General features: G+C 37.4%; 1 long non-coding RNA gene across 1 annotated transcript in view; it reads right to left on the reverse strand.

Moving 5' to 3' along the window:
* Positions 1 to 22,805, reverse strand: part of LOC105509960 — a 222,799-nt gene that overhangs the window by 108,678 nt on the left and 91,316 nt on the right. Inside the window, exon 2 of the long non-coding RNA XR_001001500.1 lies at positions 19,408 to 19,527. This is a non-coding gene — a long non-coding RNA (uncharacterized LOC105509960). The remainder of the gene's footprint in view (positions 1 to 19,407; positions 19,528 to 22,805) is intronic.

Consider the following 22,805-nt stretch of genomic DNA (forward strand, 5'->3'; position numbering starts at 1 on the left):
AAGTAATACTTAGCTAAATCTTTATAATTGAAAAGGCCTGAGTTTAGAAAATTTGGAAAAATTATTCTAACCAGTCTTCTATCTAAAGTTACATTTTTAATTTCTTGTTTGTCACAGGAATTATTTAGGAGAGTATCTTGTTTACATGTAATTGTGAATTATTAGTTTTAGTGTATAGTGGTCGAGAATGTAATTTGTATAATTTCTGCTCTTGATCTCTATAAATATTTTTCTTCCAAAGCTAATAAATTTCCATAAAGATCGGATTATCAGTTTAAAATAAGGAAGCCTGAAATATCCAAATAGAGATAATAGATTTAGAAAATGGAAAGATATAAGAGTAGAAATGAAATTAGAAAATATTGGCTTTCATATTTTTAATGTAATCTGTCAACAATTAACTTTTCTTTATATTTCAAATAAATTTTCTACTACATATCTCAAAGGAATATTATTTGGTCTGCTTAAATATATTTTCATTTGGAAATGTACCCTTATTAAAATAAAATATTTTTAAGTTCCTTGTATTGCATTGCTTTAAGTATATTTCCTACAAACAGAACTTAGTTGAATTTCATAGGGTTTTAAAAAATAATCTGAGAATTCAGATCTTTTAATATGTAATTTATGTCCATTTTTTACAGCTAAGACTGGCATAGGAGATCTTTATTCGTTCTTCTTGTTTTCTGTTTTCAAACTTTCTTAGTGTTCCCTTTGTTTTGTAGCTTGTTTTTAGATGGACTAGTTCTTTTTTTAATTGTAGCTATTTATATTTTTATTTTCAAAGACGATTTCCTCTAGATAAAGGATTTTGTGACTGAAAAACACTTGACTAGCACGTATTTGGACATATTCCTATTTTAATTGGTTTCAGACTAAGGCCAATCTTTTTCTAGCATAAGTTCTCCATTTCTTCAAGCAATTGTTTTCAAGGAGGGCATATATCTCTGAGTACTTGTGTATTTAAAATTTTTTTGTTATTTCACAAGTTACAGATGACTAGGCTGGGTATAAAAGCAGTAAGTTATAACTTTGGTTCTCAAAACTCTATACAATACTCTATTTTCTTCTAAATTTAAGCTTTCACAGTAAAAGCCAGAGAATAGCCAGATTTTTGTTATATTTTGAGGTAGTCTGTTTCTTCTGCTTAGATGCTTATGAAAGTTTTTCTTATCATTATGAATTAAAATTGTTGCCAGGATACATCATTGCATGTGCCTTTGTTCATTGATTTGCCTGGAACGCAATGATTTTTTTCAATCTGGGTCTTCCGCTCATGATTTTTTTTCTGTTATATCTTTAATTATTGCTTTTATTCATTTAAGTATTTTTTCAGGAATGCGAATTATCCATATATTTACTCTTGGCTCTTTGATATTCATATTTTTTGTATTCTATGGAGAAAACCAGACAGTTCCCTAAAGTCCTCCAGTTTATGGATCCTCCACTAAACCCTTTCAGAGAAAAAGTGTTCTCCCTCTGTGTCTTCTAAATACTCTGTTCCCCTGTAGTATTTTTCAAAGACTTCATGTGGCTTTCCCCCCTTCTTATTTAACTTGAACGATGTGAAATTTATTCTGATTCGGTGTTTATCAGGGCAGGAGCGTTGAAGTACCTTTCACTCTACTTTATTATCTGATGTGCACAGCATCTGGTCCAAGCCCCAGTGGTCTACATCAGTGGTCCCCAGACTTTTTGGCACCAGGGACCAGTTTCATGGATGACAGTTTGTGCATGGATGGGGCAAGGTATGGCGGTCAGTGGCAGGATGGTTTCAGGATGAAACTGTTCCACCTCAGATCATCAGGCTTTAGATTCTCATAAGAAGCACGCAACCTAGATCCCTTGCATGCACAGTTCACAATAGGGTTTGTGCTCCTATGAGAATCTAATGCTACCACTTATCTGGCAGGAGGCAGAGCTCAGGTGGTAATGCTCACTTGCCAGCTGCTCACCTCTTGCTGTGCGGCCCAATTCATAACAGGTCACAGATGGACACCGGTCCATGGCCCAGGGGCTTGAGGACCCCTGGTCTACATGACTTCATCTATTGTACCTCTCTACCACTGAGGTTCCATCAGGCTCCACAAACAGTCTGATTTGCAGTGTACATAAGAATCTACAATTTCAAGCATGCTGTTACCAGGGTTTATTGTTTTGTTGTGGTGGTAGTAGTGGTGGTGGTGGTGGTGTAGTAGTAGCAGTGTTTTGGTTGCCTATCCAACCTATAAGAGCTTTACCTGCAAGAAATTTTCCTCTGAAATGCAATAGGCTTCCACCTGCCTTCCCACTGGTGACTAAAACTGACCTACCACCCAAGTTGTTTCCTGGGCATTTTAATTTATCTGGATGTAGAATGATATCACAACATTCTCAGATTCACAAATCAATCCACATGGGTAAAAGCCCACCTGCCCACATTTTTATCGGAGCCAATCCTGAGTCTCTGAGTCTGATGATGGACAGATAACACAGAGGACTCCACATACCCTCCCCCCTCATTTCAAAGGGTTTCTATGTCATGTAAAGTTGTCTGTTATGCCATAGAAAGAGACCTGGGTAGGTTTGTCTCAATTTTTCCTTTTATAATTAGTATAGATTCTTCCCCAGTGTTGAAATTATGCTGGTCATTGCTTTTATTATTGTATTTCAATTATTATCTTTTTGTTTATCTTCATAAGCATTTTATTAGGAAAACTGAGAAACACTTCACCAGGGGCTGCTAGGCAGGCTCCATTTTTAGCTGGAACTCCTATAGCTTCTTAATGAATAATTAAAACATGTCTGGGGAGGATATGCAACAACTAAATCAATGCTAGAGATTATTTGCTAAAGAAGTATAATCTGGCCACCTAAATGTGAAAAGAGAGAAAATATTTTTCGAAAGAGAAATAAAATGCCTAACAACTGACTAAGGTCCCTAATAGAAATGATGACAAAGGATGGTATTCCTAAAATAAAAGGCTTATGCAGAGAGCTCATGTTGCTCTCCACCCAAGCAGAATTAAGAGTACCATTCTGCAGATTTGGGATTAATGTCACCAGATCGAGTCCTAGCTATAAAGCAGGCAATAACGTTTTGTAAAAAAGAACACCATGTGGCGGCCTTGCTAATCTTCTGGATGAGAATCAGTTGGAAGTTGGCAACACATATTGACATGCCTTGGACTAAAAGGAGTTCTTAACATGACACTGCAGTTTTTAGGGCTACTCAGAATTAATATGAGAGACATGGTCAAATATAGTGTGGAATATGGGTGACTATAAAATCATTGAATACTAAGTACTTAAGTCAAATGAAATCTTCAAAATTTGGAATAGTTCAAATAAAAGCCTAGAGGTAACTGAAGATCACAGTTGATGTCTCTTTGGATGGAGAATAGGAAAAATACTGCTAGAGGAGGGTCCATTTAAGGCTGAATTTGGCCATTATTTTTGAAAAGGATTTAGGTCTAAGTTCTTTAGTTCGAGAGTGTAGAGAAATGGGTAGATAGCTTATTCTGGAAGCTGAAACTGCTTCTACCAAGAATAAAATGTTCTCCCACGAGAAATATGAGCTCTCCATGTTTAGAGCCCTAAATAAAGGAGGTCCAGTCACCTTTCTGAGGTCAATGTTAATATCCTCAGCCTTCCAAGAGAGTTTAACAACTCCAAGTCCTTCTCCAGCCAAATGAGCAAAAACTTAACAAGAAAGAGCTTGCCTTCAACATGGCTAAAACTACAGCCTGATTTAACCTATTTTCCCAAATAAGATGTATTATAAAGCAGGATAGGGAATACTAAAAGGGGATGGGAACTAAGTGACTAAGACTGGGATAGGATCAAGAGGTGGGCAAAATGTTTTTAATAGCAAAACCTCAGTACTCTGGCAGCACATAACAGGGAAGCATCTTGTCTGAACTAGTAGGCTTTGCCCTTTCAATAGGAGGGGCTCTGCTAATCCTTGGATAAAATTATTTTAGAACTAAAAGAGAATTTAGAGATTATCTGGTCTAGCCCCCTTGCTTGAGGACACTTGGGCCCTGAGAGATTAAAAGGCTTGCTGGGCTCACGTGGTAAATTAGTTGCAGAAGTGGAATTATAACTCAAAATCTCCTGTTGCTCATTTTGATGTTCTTCTTGCTCCTTTTATGAAAATTCTAAGGGAGGCAGCACGACACAGCCAAAACAGAACTATTTCAACCTTAATTTTTGAGTTCTAGTCTTCTCCATCCTAGTTTGAGTGATAGAATCTTAGAAGCCAGGACTTCATTTAGTTCCATCTGCTACCCTAAGCAAGAATCCCCAAAATGATAGCAGCAATGAACGAAAAACTGTGTGGGCAGCTAGGCTCTTGTAAACCCCTCTCAGGGATGGACCTCTCACTGCCTCAGAGAGAGCTGATATGACTCGGCAGCAGCTTTTCTTGATGACCTGAAATCTGCTTCCCTGAAATTTTTATTTTGACCTCCAAGAAGGCACCTTCTTCTCTTCCACATGATAGTACTGCACATTTAATTCAACAAATATTCACGCAAAGCCTGTACTTGCTAGGTTGCATTCTGTATTTTGGAACTATAAACCTGACATTGCAGAATACATAATCTGGTCAGGAAGATGATCCTCAATTGCTATTAAATATGATAATACATGCATATAATTGCCAGGCACATGTAAATACTCAATAAATACTAGACATTATTCTTATTAACTATTATATAGCTATTTCATCATTTCGTGTCCAACCTAAATCTCCACTTTGCTTAAGCATGCAACATAGAATGTGACCTCTAGATCAGGGGTTGGCAAACTTTTTCTTTAAAGGGCCAGACGGTACATACTTTAGCTTTTGTAAGTCATATGGTTTCTGCCACAACTACTCAATCCTGTATTTCTAGCATGAAAGAAGCTACAGAGAATATGTAAAAGATGGCTGTGGCTGTGTTCCAATAAAACTTTATTTATCAAAACAGGCAACTGGTTGCATTTGACCCACAGGCCATAGTGTGCCAACCTCTGCTTTAGATGCCTCACTGTCTCCACCACCCTCATTTAGTTTAACAATGGCTTTCTAAAGTGGAAAGATACACACCTTTAGGATCTGCCCTAAAGATGGCAGGATCAGTATAAAATACAATAGTGTTATGAATATCATGAATAGGATACTATAAGCCAATTGCTATAGCTCATGATGGTTATCTTTTAAAGTAACAAGAGTATTTACATTAATTTACTTTTAGTTTAAATGTGCATTCAAGGATATGATCCCTTTTTATTTTATTTGCTGCATCCCATTGTTGGCGTATATTAATTTTGAGGTCATCTAGAAATCCTGATTCCTGAGAGTAAAGATGAAGTATCTTATTAAATCAAAGTTAGCATTCTAAAAAATGAGAAACCTCCAACCCCCTTTCTTCAAATCAGCTTTCAAAATTCTGAAAGGCAGACTTAAATCTACTACCCGCACCAACCCCCTGCCATCCCCCTAACCAGGGCAAGAGATTAAAGGATTCCACCCTAGGAAAACAGGCTTTACAAAAAGATACTGGCATTTACAAATCCCCAAATAAAAAGCTGAGCTCTTTCTGGGGTGGACAGTGAAGTTTACCCTACCAGTTGTCAAGCCCTGCCTGTAAATACACAGCTTTCAATTAGCTTTTTTAGTGCCTCATTTTTAAACATGATCAGATAGCCAGGGATCACCAGGCATTTCAGCAAAACCTCCAATTTTTTAATAGAGACCAATATAAACATGAAAAAAAGAAGCAGCAGCCCAAATAACTAGAAACAATATGAGGATTTTAAAAAAATCTTCCCATTACCAAAAAGCTATAACTAATATTTTCTGAGAAAAGTTTTTATACCTATTAGATTAATTAAACAATTAGTAGGATGCTATGGAGGAAAGTGATATTCAGATATTCAGAGAATATGAAAAACATTAGTATTTAAAAATATGACAATCAAAAAAGTAAATATAAAACCGGGAAGATAAAGTTGGGAAAGTCATCTAGAAAATAGAATAAAAAGAAAAAGTGAGAGTATCAGTACAGAAGATCTAACCTTTAGTTAATAATATGAATTCCAAAATGAAAGAATAGAGAAAACAGAAGAGAGGAGATTATCAAAGAAATAAAGCAGGGGAATTTTCTACAACTGAAGGAAATTAGACTCTGGATTGAAATGGCCCATAATTGCTCAGCACAACTCACACAGCACCTTCAGCAGTCATAGTGCAAGTGGTTGGTTGAAGTATGGAGTTACTCATACAACCAATATTTATTGACTGGGGCCAGGCACTGGTGGTTCAACAACACATAGGAAAGACACAATCCCTGACTTTGAGAAAGCTAGAGGCTAATGGTGGGTCAACCTGCTTCGTGTATCCCCCAGAGACTCTCTTCACTAAAAGACACATTTTACCCCAGACTAAGAAGTGTTTGGCTCTTAGTAAATCATAAGCCTGATCCAGATGATTGTTCTGCACCATCATAACTGACAGCCTCACTCTTCATCCTGGGAGGCTGGCAGAAACCTAATTTTCCTCTTCAAGGAGGGTCTTCCTTGCCCCAATTCTCTGAAACAGGTTATATGTAAATACTTATGCTTTCTTTCTGCAGTCCACCATGAAAACCGACCTTCCCCCAGAGTTGGTATAACAGTAGGAATCATGTTGACCACAACAACAAACACGTGATGTATGGCCTTCTCAAATCTCTTTTTTTACTGAGACGTAAAAAAGCAAACGAGGATAAATAAATATGTAAAATTCAGCTTAGCACTTTGCTGGCCTTTTCCATACATTATCTTTACAATTTTGTAAAGTACACATTCGTGACCATTTATATACAAAATTCAAAAGGGTTTCAGTAACCCCCCCAGGGACTCACAGCTAGGTCACTAGATGGTGCAGCTGGAGTCACTTCCAAGACCTCCGATCCAAACCCCAAGTTCTTCCTTCCTTTGTACAGACTCAAATGTACAATCAATATTCCTCTTAAACTCCCCTCACAAAAAACTTGTGTAAATCCACATCTATCTTAAAATTACCACCTAAATTAATCACTAGTAATCATGCATCACAAATTAATCTCTGAATTAATGCAATAGAAAACTTGATATTACCAGGAAGCATATACGAGGTACCAACATCCTGATCTGAGGGAGACAACAAACTAACAGAAAACTCAAGGGGGCCAGACATGCACCACGGTTCTCATAGAGGACTTGTGGATTGTGAGTTCTCATAGCATCTCAAGTTTGGTCAATTATACAGCCTCCCTGGACTTACCGGTCTTTATCTATAAAATGAAAGCTCTAAACTTATTCAACTGAGAACGTGCTGGCTTCCCTTCCAACTATAACATTTCTTCCAAAACTGCAGGACTTTAACTACATTTTATTAAGTAATCAGTACACATGAAAATTTGTTTAAACTCACCAGTAACCAAAAAGATAAATCAAGAAGTATGTTTGCCTATCAAATTAGCAAATATTTTTAACTTTTAACATTTATTTCATTTCCAAATAATGTTTACTGGGGAAGAATTAAAAATAAAGATGCACAGAAGGAAAATGACCCCTATTCCTAACAGTCAAAAATAATTACCACTAATATTTTAATGCACATCTTTCCAAAACAACTTTGTTATTCTTTCAATTTCATAACCAATTTAGTCCCAAAAACATACTGTGAATCTTTCCATTTCAATATAGAGCCATATCATCCTTTTATGTGGTTGTATCATAATTTATTTAACCAATTGCCTAGTATTAGATGTCATTTGTTGCTATTTTTATGTTACAGTGCAAAGGTAAACATCTGTGTACATACAGCTTGCCTGATTATTTCTTCAGGCTGAATTCCTAGAAGTGAAATTGCTGGCCAGCCTATATTTAAGGCTTGTATTGACTTTTGCCAAACTGTCTCCAGAAGTACATCTCATTCTTTTACCAGCCTCATCTGGACCGGCTATTTCCCATAGCTTCCACTAAGACTTGGTGTAATCATCTTAACTTTTGCCAAATTGATAGGCATTAGGTATACCTGTTTAACTTGGAGTTCTTTGTTTATGAATGAGTTAAAACCTTTCATATATGCTTAACAAACACTTTTACTTTTTGTGTGTGTGATTGTTTTATTCTTTACCCATTTTTTCTATTGGGATATTCATGGCACATAAAGAAGAGTTGAATGAAAGGCTTGTGTAGTCTGAGAAAAAGAGGCCTCTGGTCAGATGTGATTATAAACCATAGATACTTAAAGAGCTGCTCTTGATATAGGAGCCCATGTAGGAAACAAAGTACGAACTGCCATTTATTATGTGTTAAAACACGAAAACTGGAATTTCTACAAACCAAATAGCCTGAGCCAGATTTCAAGATAATCTGGATATCATTTGAAGACAGTCTCTCATCCATCTGTCTTGTAGGTATCTGGATAGACATGGAATTGTATCCACTCTACTCCAACTCACAGCAGGGGACTAGGGTTTGGGTTTATTTATACCCCATATCTTCCCAGCTAAGTCCAGAAAATGAAGGATGAGTGGAAGTGAATTCTAGTCTTAAATGTTTACCACATTCAAGGGATGTTAGCCACAGCAGAATTGTACTCATCATACTTCTTATGACAAATAGTACCACAGAATTCCCAGAGATATTGCAGGACAAATGAACCTTAGCCACAAATTTTTGTCAGTGTTTTTTCAGAGGCCTTGGGCCCTGGTTTTAAGTAGAAGTATACCCCTTCAGGCTGTAATTCAATTCTACTCCCCAAGTAGTAGCTGTCCTTTGATGAGTTCACTTAGCCCAGTGATATTTCAGCCATGTTCAAAGCTACATTTATAAGAACAGAATCTAATCTTTTAAATCTGTCCAATACCCTATAGCCCATCATAGCCATGTTCAGCCAACAAGTTTCACAGTCTCAGAGTTTCAAAGCCAATGAAAGTCTCAAGAATAGATTGTTGACCATAAAGGAAGTAGGGGCACAAAACTAGACCAGGCCTGTTCACACTTTAGGAAACATTTCAGAAATTACCTAACATCGGCTGAGCGTGGTGGCTCATGCCTATAGTCCCAGCATCTCAGGAGGCTGAGGCAGGAGGATTGCTTGAGCTCAAGAGTTCAAGGCTGAAGTGAGCCATGATCACACCCCTGCACTCCAGGCCGGGTGACAAAGAGAGAGCCCCATCTCTACAGAAAAGTTAATGAATAAATTGAAAGAAGAAATCATCCAGCAACTATGGGTGAGTGGTCAAGAAGCTTAGGACCGCTGTTTCATAGACAGAACATCACTCTAGTTGCCCATCATTGGTCATTCAAGTAGGAAAGGACGTCTCACCTGCCTAGATTCTTCCTCATATATGGGCACAGACTGTGCCAAGGCCCCAGCAGGTCTGATGGACAGATGTGAGTAGTAGTCATTCTACCTTCATGCTAGTATCTGTACACAGGAATAAAGCTTGGACACACACCCATGCTAGCTTATTTAAGAAGAATCTGACAAAGCCCTCCAGTAGCTAGGCACCTAAGATACTATCATCCAAGTAATAGCAGCTAATAGTGATCCTCTCTCATCTCTCTACTCCAGTCTCCCCAGCCGGAAATAGCAAATCCATCCATGCCAAAATGAGGTACACTCATTGCAAGCACTTATAAGCATAAAAAATTCTCCCATACAGGAAATTTCTTTGGCCTGCAGGTAAACATGACATTTCTCCACATTCTCATTTTAAAAAACACTAACACCTTTGACTACTTCATATTTTTAGATGCCATAAATAAAATCATAGCCAAAATTAAAATGCAATCAACTAGAAAAAGTATTTACAGCAAATATGAAAGAGAAAGAGTTCATATCTTTGTAGTTTGAGAAACTAATTGGTTTAAAAAAAAAGCACAAAGTCATAAAAAGACAATGAATCAAAGAGAAAATACAACTATTATAAAATATACACACACACACAGAGGCCATTAAAAATTTTATTTCAAAGAACGCACATTTCTCTTATTATTTGGTTTCCTAACAAAATGTTTTTAATGAGTTTTAAATTAGACCTAGACCACTACCTCTTTTACCACCAGTTCTTCCCCAGCCCTAGGTGTGAGTTCACATGAGCCCCTCAGAGCCCATAGGTCCCAAAGTGATAGACCAGGTATATCAGGTATATCAGCTTCATTTCTTCTCTGAATGCCCCCTATCTATTTCTCTGGTATTTTTTCTTTTTTTTTTTTTTTTTTTTTGTTTTGAGAAGAAAGTACTGATTGTAACGTAATGGCTAAAGGCAGACAGATGAATAGGATATATAAACACACACACACACACACACACACACACACACACACACACCTGCAGAGGAGCAAGCAAATAACCTTTAAGTGCAGTACAGAAACACTATTTCTTTAAGCCCGGCTAGGTTTTTTGTATTTTTAGTAGAGACGGGGTTTCACCGTGTTAGCCAGGATGGTCTCGATCTCCAGACCTCGTGATCCTCCCGTCTCAGCCTCCCAAAGTGCTGGGATTACAGGCTTGAGCCACCGTGCCCGGCCTCTCTGGTATTTTTTCATAAGGAACACAGCAAAGGGAAAACAAATCTGGAAATCAGGTACCTCATACCTGAAAATATATATTTGCTTTTTCATAAAGAAAAGCAATTCTAACTGTAGAGCATAAAGCAAATGTACGAAATTGGGACGATGTGAACTGGTTTGCTAAGGATACAATTGAACATGAATTACGAATTCACAAAATGTAAACAACAATCATTGAAGAGTGTAGAAAATATACTACTGACCTAGCACCCTGGCTTTCACACTTTCACAGCTTTTCAAAACACAAGAATCATTCACTAAATACTGACAAGAATTCTTAGAATAGAACAGAGAGAAGAGACAGATTTGTCCCTGCCCTTTGATGGGTGTCTTAGCAGGTCAGTGGATTCTCTGACTAGCTGGTTTAATTAAACCCCAAGCAGCTGAGATCTGACCCCTAGAAATAAGGAAAGAACTCCACAGACCAGAACGTATCCTAAGAAGAAACTTCAACTCTAAATAGAATAATCAGGTTACAAAGAAGTGTTCATTCTAGGCAGGAATCATAGAATTTTAGATAGGAGAAGACCTAACACCTAAAGTGCCTATGTAATGCATGAATGCATGAACATGCAGTTCTCCTGGGAGTACATCACCTTACAATTGTTGAATAGAACTTTCTTCCATACCATATACTAACTTGAAATCTTCTTCCCTGTTTGTTTGACTTTAGACCTAGGTGGTGTTGCACACATCACTTGGAAATCTGTCCTGGTTGCTTCCACCTAATATTGGACCAGGTAATGTTGCTAATCTGAGTGTGACAGTATAAGGAGTGAATGGAATCCTGTGAGTGTCCTTTTAATGTGTCCCCACCCATCCTTTCTTCCTTCCCTCTGACTCAGAGGAAGAGGGTCTCCCCTCTATCAAAAGTTCCTCTTTCCATCCGCACTCTATCCCAGTGGTTCTCAAACTTTAAGATGTATCAGAATTGCCTGGAGAGCTTAATAAAACACAAATTAGGAGTTACCATTCCAAAGTTGCTGATTCACTAGGCCTTCGATGTGGCTCAAAAATTTGTGTTTCTAAGTTCCCAGGTGATGCTGATGCTGCTGGTCCAGGAGCCACACTCTAAGAACCACCACTCTATATTAGGGGTCAAAAACCTTCTATCGAGGGCCAGACAGTAAATAGTTCAGACTTTGAAGGCCATATATTCTCAGTTGCAACTACTCAACTCTGCCATGTTGTCGTGTGAAAACAGAAAGACACAATACATACATGAGTAGATATTCACTGTGTTCCAATAAAACTTTAGTCACAAAAAAATAGGCCATGGACCAGCATGTGGGCTGTCGTTTACCAAACTCTGCACCAGATCCTTGCTGTTCAGAGTTCTACTCCCATCCCTTCCCTTTACACCCAAGTTTCTTGAACAAGTCAATGCTCATTGTCTCCTCTTCTATACTTCTCAATCTTTCTGCAACCCCCATAATCTGGCTTGTGCACCTTTTATTCCACTGAAATTGCTCTAAGCAGTCACTAGTACTGTCATACGAGAGTTTTCAGTCCTTTTCTTATCTACACTTTTCTCTTGCAATGGCTGTGTTGACCACTCTCATCTTTTTCAGTTTCCTCTGTTGGCTTATTTGACATCACTTTCTCATAGCTCCCAGCATACTTTTCTTTTTGCTGCTGTGGAGTTTTCCATTTCTCTGACCAGGACCAGCTTCACAGAAGTGAAACCAGCGCAGTGGCACAAGACTCAGCCTCAGAAGGGCACCTGCCTGGCATTTAATGTTTTGCAGTCACTATCTTGAAATTCCTAATTTTATCTTTGAATTTCTGTTTTATAAGTGAAGTCTAATGGGACAATGAAAACATGTGCTGGGCTTGGAGCCTCAGCTCGTGTTCCTCCTGTCTCCTACCATTTCCCAGAGGTGGGTTCTCAGTACCTACTGGTATTCCCCTTTGCATCCCTGGTCCTGCCTGGTCTTCCCCTCTCCCCTTCCACCTCATGAATGCTGCCACCCTCTGCCCCTGGAAAGGGCCTGCGTAGTGTTCAAGGAGTTGAGTGCACATTTCATTCCTGCATAACACTGGCAACATTCTGGCACATGTGGCTGGTAATGAGATGGGGCTGTGTGTTGGCACATAAACCTCTTAGCTATCCCCATGCAGGTACTAAGCATGTTGTGACACAGAAGTTTAAAGATCCTTAGGGATCATCCATATGCCATAAGTTAGGGCAGCAGATCATGGATAGAGGAGATGCCCAGCTTGATTTCCTCAAACTTCACTGTTGGCCAGGGTATGGGCATGACAGAGGGGAAGAAGTAGCAGCCTTCAGGCCCAAGGAAACACGCAGGGCTCCCAGGTACTTATGAGGGTCTGCACTTGTCCCACAAGCATTCCTTTGGCCAGCCCCATTGTTGGAGGAATAGGAGGAGATCTTTCCTTTTTCCACCAACCTTCCTGAGTCTCGCTTGAATTTGTCTCTTCTGTATAGCTCGAGGCACCCTCCAGCGATGAGCCATGAAATATAAATATTCTGATATTTGCATTAAAACTTGGCATTGCTAAAGGAAGCCAGTCACAAAGACCACATATTGTATGATTCAATTTACATTACATGTCCAGAATAGACAAAACTACAGAGACAGAAAGTAGATTAATGGTTGCCTAGGACTGGGGAAGAGGATAATTGAGATTGCTAATGGGTGTAGGGGTGTTTTTTCTGAGATGATGACAATGTTCTAAAATTATATTGTGGTGATGGTTGCACAACACTGTGAACATACTAAAAACCACTGAACCAAGCATTTTAAATGGATGAACTTATTGTATGTAAATTTATGTCAATAAAGCTGTTAAAAATTGGCATTGCACAATATAAAGATGAATGATAAAATTCAGCTAATAATTTAAAGTTTTAGGTTTTCCTTATTTGGAATGATATTAAGTAGCAAGCAAAACCACCATGATGGCAAGAGAGAGATTATGGAAGAAACGAAAATACTTTGCAATTCACCTTTAACAGTGCTTTTTTTCCCTGCACTTTGAACAATGGTTTCATATTTTATTTATATTAGCTCTGCCTCTGATCTCTTTTTTTTTTTTTTTTTTTTTTGAGACAGGAGTCTTGCTCTGTCGCCCGAGCTGGAGTGCAGTGGCCGGATCTCAGCTCACTGCAAGCTCCGCCTCCCGGGTTTATGCCATTCTCCTGCCTCAGCCTCCTGAGTAGCTGGGACTACAGGCGCCCGCCACCTCGCCCGGCTAGTTTTTTTTTTTGTATTTTTAGTAGAGACGGGGTTTCACCGTGTTAGCCAGGATGGTCTCGATCTCCTGACCTCGTGATCCGCCCGTCTCGGCCTCCCAAAGTGCTGGGATTACAGGCTTGAGCCACCGCGCCCGGCCTCTGATCTCTTAAATACTGGTATTTTCCATGGTTTTGCCTGAGCTTTTTTTTTTTTCCACAATTTCTCCAGGCAGACTTATCCAAGCTACATGTTCCCTCATGACTTCCAAATTTTATCGCCAGCCCAGACTACCTCACATACAAATATCCAAAGGTATATATCCAGTGAATAGCTCAAAAGATACTTCAAACTCAATATATGTGAACTTGTACTCATAAGCTGCTCCTTCTCTACATTTTTCATTTTGTTGAAGGATATTACCATCTACTAAATTGCCAAAACCAGAAACACTGGAGTCCTCCTGTTATTTCTTCCCACCTCCTTTCATCCAACTACTCTGTAAATCCTATAAATTCTAAAACCCAAGCATCTTGCAATCTAGGCCTTCTTCTTTTTTATGTGAAATTATTATTATTTAAATAATTTCAACTTTTATTTTAGATTCAGGGTGCATATGTGCAGTTTGTTACCCTGGGTAGATTGCATGATGCTAAGGTTTGGGATATGTTTAATCCTGTCACCCAGGTACTGAGCATAGTACTCAATAGTTATTCAATACTCGCCCTTACCTCCCATATTCCCCACTCTAAGTAGTCCCCAGTGTCTATCATGTCTACTTTTGCCAACTTTATGTCCATGGGTACCCATTGTTTATCTCTAACTTATAAGTGAGATTTTGCAGTATTTGGTTTTCTGTTTCTGTGTTAATTTGTTTAGGATAATGGCCTCTGCCTACATCCATGTTGCTACAAAGAACATGATTTCATTCTTTTTATGGCTGCATAGTATTCCATGGTGTATATGTACTATATTTTCTTTATCTAATCCATGATTGATGGGCACTTAGGTTGATTCCATGTCTTTGCTATTATCAATAGTGCTATGATGAACATATGAATGCATGTGCCTTTTTGGTAGAACGATTTATTTTGTTTTGGATATATACCCAGTAATGGGATTGCTGGGTCAAATGGTAGTTCTGTGTTAAGTTCTTTGAGAAATCTCCAAACTGATTTTCATGGTAGTTGAACTAATTTACATTCCCTCCAACAGTATATAAGCATTTCCTTTTCTGTGCAACCTCACCAGCATCTGTTCTTATTTTTCAACTTTTTAATGATAGCCACTCTAACTGGTGTGAGACGGTATTGCGCTGTGGTTTTGATTTGCATTTCTCTGATGATTAGTGATGTTGAGCATTTTTTCATGTTTTTTGGTCACTTGTATGTCTTCTTTTGAAAAGTGTCTGTTTATGTCTTTTGCCCATTTTTTAACTTCCTTGGTTAGATGTATTCTAGTTGAGAGGGGTGGTGTTGGGGGGCTTTTTGTTTGGTTTTGGTTTGTATAGGCCGTCTTCTTAATCTCCTCTGCCTCTGGCCTTGTTCATACCCCCATCAAATCTTACCTTGACTATTAAAATGGTTTTGTTATCAGTCTCTTTGTCTTTAACCTTAACCACCTGCAATTCATGGCTCACTTTTTCTAAAATATAAATCAGACCATGTCACTTCCCAGCTCAAAACAATTAGATGTGTCACCATAGCCTACAAGATAAAACAGAAATGTCTCATCATGTTATACAAGTCCCTTAGATATATAAAGCCTTTCTAAAATTTCATGATAGTATTTTGATAATAGAGAAACACTGAAAACAACATAAATGCACAATGAAAACATGGTCAAGTAACTTGTTTTATATCAACTTGATGAGTGGACTCTCTTAAAATGTTAAAATATTAATTGTAAAAATAAATGTCAGTTTATTTATGTGGTATTTTCTTATATTATATTATGCAGTCATTTAAAATCAGGTTGAAAAATAGTTTACAAAAACCTTTATTTCCATTTTTATGATGGGCTAAGTGCCAAAACTGACCATCTCTGTTAAGATAAAAAACAACTACCATCTCTGTTAAGATAAAAAACAACTAAAACTAAAATACTAAATCCGAAAGGTAAAAATGTTTATACATTATAAATTAATGCTATGGCAAGAATATAAAAGATACTGAAGCCAAACTTTAGAAAAGACAGCACTGCAGCTGGCTGTCTCCATTAGAATACTTGCCAAATCAGCTCAATTTGAGTTTAAGTTTTCAAAATTTTCTGGGGATTGCCCCAGTGTGATAAATCAATGGGCAACTCCTCCTATAAAGTTGAGATCTCAAAGGGCTATGCCCCTGCAATAAGAATTAACCAGAAACAAACTGACTCCACCTTCAAAGAACTGGTAGTGACAGCCAGCCTTTATGTGGGTTTATACCCACAATTTACATTATTTGATAAGTTTGTGTTTGTTTTTGAGACAGAGTCTCACTCTGTAGCCCAGGCTGGAGTGCAGTGGCATGATCTCGGCTCACTGCAACCTCCACCTCTGGGGTTCTCCTGCTTCAGCCTCCCAAGTAGCTGGGACTACAGGAGTGTGCCACCACACCCCGCTAATTTTTGTATATTTAGTAGAGACAGGGTTTCACTATGTTGGCCAGCCGGTCTTGAACTCCTGGCCTCAAGTGATTCACCTGTCTCAGACTCCTGAAGTGCTAAAATTACAGGCGTGAGCCACCATGCCCGGCCGACTCAGCAGTTGTTGTTGTTGTTGTTGTTGTTTGTTTGTTTGTTTTTCAAGATGAAGTCTCACTCTGTCACCCAGGCTGGAGTGCAGTGGGACAATCTCCGCTCACCTGCAACCTCTGCCTCCCGGGTTCAAGCGATTCTCCTGCCTCAGCCTCCCGAGTAGCTGGGATTACAGGCGTGTGCCACCACACCCAGCTAATTTTTTGTACTTTTTAATAGAGACGGGGTTTCACCATGTTGGCCAGGCTGGTCTTGAACCCCTGACCTCAGGTAATCCGCCCACTTCAGCCTCCCAAAGTGCTGGAATTATAGGCGTGAGCCACTGTGCCCAGCCAACTCAGCAGTTTTTTTAAAGTTAAGAACCCAGAAATCGACCCACACATATATGGAGACTTGGTTTATGACACAGCTAGCATTGCAAATCAGTGGGGAAAGAACAAATATTTAACAAATTGTTCTTGGATAATTGGTTATACTTATTGTTAGGGTTTGAATATTTGTCCCCTCCTAGACTCATGTTACAATTTAATTGCCATTGTAACAGTATTAAGAGATAGGACCTTCAATAGGTGATTAGGCCCTGACTGCTCTGCCCTCATGAATGGATTCATGGCATTATCATGGGAATGGGTTCCTTATAAAAGGGCAAGCTCGGCTCCTTTTTGCCTCTCTCTCTCTCTCTTTCTCTTTCTCTCTCTCTCTTTCACCCTCACGCTCTCTTTGCCTTTTGGCCATGGGATGACAGAGCAAGAAAGTCTTTGCCAGATCCTTGACTTCCCATCCTCCAGAACTGTGAGCCAATAATTTTCTATTTATTATAAAATAGCCAGTCTGTGGTATTTTGTTACAGCAGTGCAAAATGAACTAATATACTTATTGAAAAGAAAAAAAAGAGAGAGAGAGGCTAGGCATGGTGGCTCATGCCTATAATCCCAGCACTTTGGGAGGCTGAGGCAGGAGGATTCCCTGAGCCCAGGAGTTCAAGACGAGCCTGGGCAACATAGCAAGATCCCATCTCTCAAAAAAAAAATAGAAAAATTAGCTGGGCATGGTGCCACATGCCTATAGTCCCTACTACTTAGAAGGCTGAGGTGGGAGGATGGCTTGGGCCCAGGAGTTGAAGGCTGCAGTGAGCTATAGATCATGAGAGTGAGACCCTGCCTAAAAAAAAGAGAGAGATAAAGAAAGAAAATGTACTTTTACATCACAGTGTACACAAAATCAATTCTATGAGGGTTAAAAACATAACAATGGAAGAGAGAACTATAACAGTATAGAAGAACATCTTTAACACCTTGAGGAGAGAAATTTTTCTTAACAAGACTCAAAGGGCATAATTATTCAAAGAAAAGTTTGATAAAGTTGACTATATCAAAATTAAAATTATCTATTTACTACTAGGCACTATAAAGGTAGTGGAAAACAGAATGGGAGAAGATATTTGAACCCATGTAACTCAGAAAATTGATATCCAGAATATATTTAAAAATCTCGCACAAACCAATAAGAAAAGAAAACCCAAGAGAACTATGAGCAAAGGATTTGAACAAGCACATCACAGAAAAGAACCCATATGAAAAGATGTTCTGCCTCATTACTAGTTGGAAAAATTTATATTAAAACCAAATAAGAAAGATTCTTAAACCCACCAGATTAGCAAAAATTATATCTGATAATATCAAGTGAGCACTGGCAAGGATATGATGCAACCAGCATTCTTACACATTGCTAGTAGAAGTATAATTTGGTACAACCACTTTGGAAAACAATTTGGCATTACCTATATATTTGAAGAGATACACACCAATGACCCGACAGAATTACTCATACATTATAAAGAAACTCTTAGACATTTGTAATAGAAATTGTGTTATTAAAATATTCTTTACATTACTATTTACAGTAGGAAAAAACTGGAATTTGCCCAAATGTTTATCATAGACAATAAGTTGTGGTGCATTCATATAATGAAATACTTGACAACCATGTAGATGAATACAATATAACACAATGACATAGAAAACACATAGGGGTTTAATATTGGGTGAAAAAACAATTTACAGATAAATGTGTTCATATTTTTTAGTCCATTTAAATATAGATTAAAATATCCACTAAATTGTATGCTGTTTAGGAATACAACCAAATATGGTAAAATTATAAAGAGAACTAAGATACAATAAACACAAGATTTAGGAGGGTGATCACATGACCTCTGGTGGGGTAATGAAGAGGATGAGGTGGGAAAAAAGAACACAGAGGCCTCCAAAGATAATAGCAATGTTCTTTAACTTACATTAAATGATAGGCATATGGATGTTGATTTATGGTGACTTCGTATAACTTTTATAAATTTTTGTATATATATTCAACATTTAACACACAGCTTTTAAAAGAGAACATCTGTTGACATGTAAAAATACATGATATTCTGTTAAAATGATCATTATAAATAATACAACGTAGTGGCATGGAAACATGCTTTTGATATGTTATGCTTTTTAAAAATTAGAAAAGAAAATTATGTATCAAAAAATATGATTACAACAACACACAAATTATAGTTATAAATGGACATGAAGCAAGGGAAAATAAAGACATGATTTTTAGCTTTTCTTCTTTATTTCTGTCTCCATTAATGTGATCATAATTCTGTGCCAATAATAAAGTGATATATTTAAAACAGAAAATTGATGTTCTAAAGAGGTCTCCTACTAAAGCTATTTACACTATGGACCAAATAACCAAGGTACCACCATTCACCTGGTGGCAATTTATCTCCAGTGCAAAGCAGCCAAGGGAAAAAAATCAATGTCCTTTTTGCTGCATTTGTGAGCCTTGTTTTATATAACAAACAAAACATGCCTCATCAGCCTCCCTCATCCATGTTACCTTTAACCATCATCCTTGCAGCCATAGAAACACAGCACCTAGACAGCTGAGAAAGGCCAAAAAATCTTCTTGAAGGCCAACTCTGCAATCCAATGACCTCATTTTGTAAGAGGCATTGATAGTAGTTCTACAAAAGAGAAAGATTGTGATCAATTTATTCTTTGTTACTAGCAGACAAAGAGAGAAAATATAACTTAAGGAAGCTGTATCAGGTTCTATCTGATTTGCAACCAAAACTGTTCTTACTATTCTGCATTTAAGTGTCATGGATAATTCAAAGTCATTAGAGACACATAATCTCAATCACATTAAGAAATAATCTAAATGTTTTTAAAAGTGATACAAAAATTAGTGAGGAGTATTATTACTTCCAGTTGTACCTGCCCAAATATTTAAGTTTGCAAAAGAATAGAAAACGAAGTGCAAATTATTGATGGTGTTGAAATGACTTTAAATCACAACTGAAGTGTTCATACCATCAAACTTGGAAGAAAAAAAAAATCAATACTGCTATATTGAAGTTAAGAATAAATTAGAGGCATGTAAAAGTCTGGAATAACAATATGCTATAAAAATTACTGATATAAAAATATGCCATTTAACAAATTTGATACTACAGAGGCATAAAATTCTACATAGAGTCTGGAAGCAACCATGTGAACATAAGGAGGTAGCTGGGGTAATGCCAACATGGTTAATTCAGAAAGAAACTCAAATTTATAACTGGTTAGGTTTAATTTCTGTTTTGAAGATAAATTACATGCCAGAAATCTATATGCTTCCATTTTTTCTACTGATATTTAAAGGTAAAAACTGGACAATATAAAAAAATATATTTTCAGTAAATATTTTCCCTCTTTTCTCCCTCAAATCTCATGAATACCTCAGTTCACACACATATGCACACACACACATTTAGATGCTAGATTTTCAGTAATGAACAATTCCAGGTTACTAACTATAATGTAACATATAGGTAGAATATATTGTAATTGTTTAAAAACTAGTTGCATAATTTTGGTGTTTAAAAGAATGTTCAAAGATTTTTAAAGAAATTTATTTATGAAAAGTTGGAAAAGAAGCCTAAGTTGATTGACAGTTTGGAGTTTGTGTTTCCACCATCTGATCATAGCCAAAATGCAAATGCGATTAAGTTCTGAAAGACAGAAATTGCAAAGTGTCTGCAGCTTATTAGAATCTTCCCTTTAGGTACCATTCAGCAAGGGCATCAATCAAAGGTGACCCCCCGGTTTATTGTGTTAAGAGCCTCTTAGATTAGGGAAGGAGAACTATCTGGTTCATTGGTGGAATTATTATTGAAAGATCAGATTCTGAATTCATGCCCGGGATCAATAGGAAAAAGAACTGAGGTGGTTTATCTCATGGCATGGCATACAAGGAGAAAATGGTGGCAGGGGTGCCATATCTTTGTCCTAAGCAAATTCTGCAATTACCTGCATCATTAGGAGATGAAACACATTCACACACATATACACATACCTTTACAAGTACATTTCTTCATGTACATAAAAGTTACACAAATGCAAAACCCAATGTGTATAATCATTCAACAAAGACATTCAGCAGCTCATTTAGAAAATCAATTTTTATGCATCCATTTGACAAACTGAGTCATAATTACATGTACCACACATTGTTCTAGGCACCTAAAGACACAAAAGAAGAAGAAATGGTCATGCTCCAATCTTATTCACAATCTAAACTAAAAGATATAAAAATCATCTAGTGGAGGAATGTACAAAGTATTATGAAGGCATAGAGAAAAAATAACTAACTCTTCCTAAAGGAACTCATAGAGTTTTCTCAGAAGAAGTGACATTTGCTTTTGGTCTTGAAAGATAGATAAGCATTTGTCAGGTGAGAAGATTGGTAAATGCATTCCATTCATCAATTAATCAACAAACAGGGTCTTTTAGATTTGCCAGGATCTGTACATGTTACTTAGAATAGAAATACATGCCAAATTGCACATTCCAGGAGATGTAGTCTAGCAGTTTAGAGGCAGGTGAGTAAGATCCCATAAAGAAACAGATTGGAGGGAATGGTAATGGATATTGCAATTCAAAGGAATACTACAGGAAGCTATCTTATGAGATGAATAATATCTTTCTAAATCACTCTCTTGGGAGTTCTATTTCCACATGGGATGTAAAAAGCTGGAAAAATATCTGTTCAACATTCACAACAATAAAGCCGGATAGACTACAAATCAGAGCTTTTCTTGAACTATTAGAGAGTTGCAATCATAGGACAAGTAACCTGAATTCTAAGGAAAGATGGGCCCTCCAAGGAGAGCCAGGACATGACCTCTGGTTTACCTGAGCCAAAGCACCAGAGGAAGAGACACTGGGTGGAATACAAGTGGGTAGGAATTCAGCAAAAACATTTAACTAATTGCAAAAGGTCAAATGTGACCTAGCTTTTACCTCTCTCAACTCATGGCAACTACACTGCAACCATTTGAAATAATAGGTTTGGATAGAAAGGCAGCAGCTTATTTCAGTTCAGGAGTGGCTGGTTTTTCCAACCCCGTCAGCCCCTGCATTTCTAGACTCTCTCTATTCCCTCTGTTTTTCCTCCCAAACCAGCTAATTCTTGCTTGATTTCAGCTTATTCTTGGAAGATGTTGCTTAAAACAGTGAGTAAAAGCCAAAACACACTAGCACTCTGGCTCTTTGTAACCACTTCCCCTCAAGTACTCACATAAGGATCAAATAAGTGATCTTGTGTTCATTGAACACAAGAAAAAGTCTTCAAGTGGTAAAAAAAAAAAAAAAATGCTTATTGTGGGACTATACTAATTCATTAACTTCTATATATCTAAGAATCCCAATCTATTCCTATTTCAAAATCATTACTAACAGAAAACAAAACAGGACTAGAAACAAAATAGAGAGTACAGAAATACAACCATATATATATATACGGTCAAGTGACTCTTGATAAAGCCACCAAAGCAATTCAATGGTAAAAGAAAAATCTCTTCAATGACTGGGTTGGAATAACTGGATATCCATAACAAAAACAGAAACAAAAAAGGAGAGAGAAAGAACCTTGACCCCTACCTCACACCACATCCAAAAAAATCCATATGAGATGGGTTCTAGAGTTAAATGCAAATATAAAATAATACAGTTACAAAGGAAAACATAGTGGAAGAAAATGTTTGCAACCTTGCAATGGGCAAACATTTTTCAAGGATATACAAAGCATAAACCATAAAAGAAAAACATGATAAACTGTACTACCTCAAACTGTAAAACATTTGCTCATCAAGACCCATCAAGAAAATAAATCACAAACCACATGTTGAGAAAACAAATTCATTAGATAGATAGATAGATCTATATATAGTGAATATTTTATATATAAAAATAGAAAATA

The sequence above is a fragment of the Colobus angolensis genome, unplaced genomic scaffold (assembly GCF_000951035.1).
Source record: "Colobus angolensis palliatus isolate OR3802 unplaced genomic scaffold, Cang.pa_1.0 Scaffold181, whole genome shotgun sequence".
Lineage (NCBI taxonomy): Eukaryota > Metazoa > Chordata > Mammalia > Primates > Cercopithecidae > Colobus > Colobus angolensis.